Source organism: Scylla paramamosain, chromosome 3 (genome assembly GCF_035594125.1).
Source record: "Scylla paramamosain isolate STU-SP2022 chromosome 3, ASM3559412v1, whole genome shotgun sequence".
NCBI lineage: Eukaryota > Metazoa > Arthropoda > Malacostraca > Decapoda > Portunidae > Scylla > Scylla paramamosain.
The window spans coordinates 17,152,501-17,153,962 of NC_087153.1; the positions used below are offsets into that span (position 1 = coordinate 17,152,501).

The window sequence follows — 1,462 nt, forward strand, 5'->3', positions numbered from 1 at the left end:
CCAAGGTCTTAAAACACGAACTGCATTTTCACAGAAGCCACTTCCACAAAGGGTTGTAAACACATCTTTAGCACTTGCATACTTGAGACACTTAAACACTAAAGGTCTGAAAACTGTACGCAATTTCCTGACTTCACTATTATACACATAAATTTTAACCCATTTCAACAGGCTGGATTCTTTGCAACACGATCCCTGCTCCGTGCAAGACTGCCTCGCCTGCCAGTCCGCCCACACACACATTCTCTCCCTCTCTCTTTCTCTCTCTCTCTCTCACGCACACACACACGGGACTCGCATCTCCATATATCTTCTGCCTCCGAGACGCATCTTTCCGGGAATGTAAACAGAGGCTAGTTTCCCATGCCAGATCTTGCGTCAGGCTGGTGAGCGACGCGGAGGCCAACAATATGTACGTACTGTCCCCCTCAACGCCTCTGTTCAGATTACCACGTGCCCACCATCACACTGTTACCTCTAGCGCATTGCATCACCGCTCCAGTACCACCACTACTCTCGCAGCAGTACTTCGGTCCTCCAGCACTGCTTTCTCACGCAGTGCCTTTAAACTTCCGTCAAAATATCCTTTATTGGTCATAAAATCGCTTCCTCAAACACTGGCCACTCCGCTGCACCTCCTTATCACAACTCCACTGCACTGTAAGTACTCCTGCAACACTGTTTTCTTACACTGTCTCTTTAACACTACCGTCAAAACATCACCAACTCCAGCACCGCTTTTTCAAACACTGCACTTCCGCGCTGCCATCACCTTAACCCTGCCACTACACTCTCTATTGTTTCCTTACACTGTCCCTTTAACATTATGGTCACAGTCACAATAACCACAAAACTCGCTTCTCAAAGACTGATCACTTCGCTTCACTTCGGCACCACCACCACCACCACCACCACCACCACCACTACATAAGTACTCTTGTAACAGTTTTCTTACACTGTCTCTTCAACATCACCGTCACAGCATTAGTAAATATCGCTTCTCAAACACTGACCACGTCACTACACCTTCACCACCACCACCACCACCACCACCACACAGCCGCTCCACACGCCCTAAGCCTCTTTCTCTCTCCGTCTCTCCTTCTCTCCCTTTCTTCCTCTCCCTCGCACACGATATACAGAAATAAAGTTCAGCGTTCAGCACTCTCTCAAGACGCGCGCCGCCGCCTCGCCCACCGTGGCACTCTCTGGCACTCCACTGGGCACACTACCACGCTTCTCCTCGCTGCCCGCCGCCGCCACCACGCGCCCCGCCACCTCCTCACCTCTGCCCGCTCCCAGCCCTCCCCGCCCCGCCACGGCCAGCCCACCCAACGACTCTCTGCAGGAAAGGAATTTGGTAAACTTTGTGTGTGTGTGTGTGTGTGTGTGTGTGTGTGTGTGTGTGTGTGTGTGTGTGTGTGTGTGTGTGTGTGTGTGTGTGAGAGAGAGAGAGAGAGAG

At 51.4% G+C, this 1,462-nt stretch overlaps 1 protein-coding gene across 1 annotated transcript in view; it reads right to left on the reverse strand.

Annotated features, from left to right (window-relative positions):
• LOC135091795 (FERM domain-containing protein 4A-like) overlaps positions 1 to 880 on the reverse strand; it is a 149,902-nt gene extending 149,022 nt beyond the window's left edge. Inside the window, exon 1 of the mRNA XM_063989775.1 lies at positions 476 to 880. The gene's annotated coding sequence lies outside the window, so the exon portion shown is untranslated. The remainder of the gene's footprint in view (positions 1 to 475) is intronic.
• Positions 881 to 1,462: the final 582 nt, after the last annotated feature.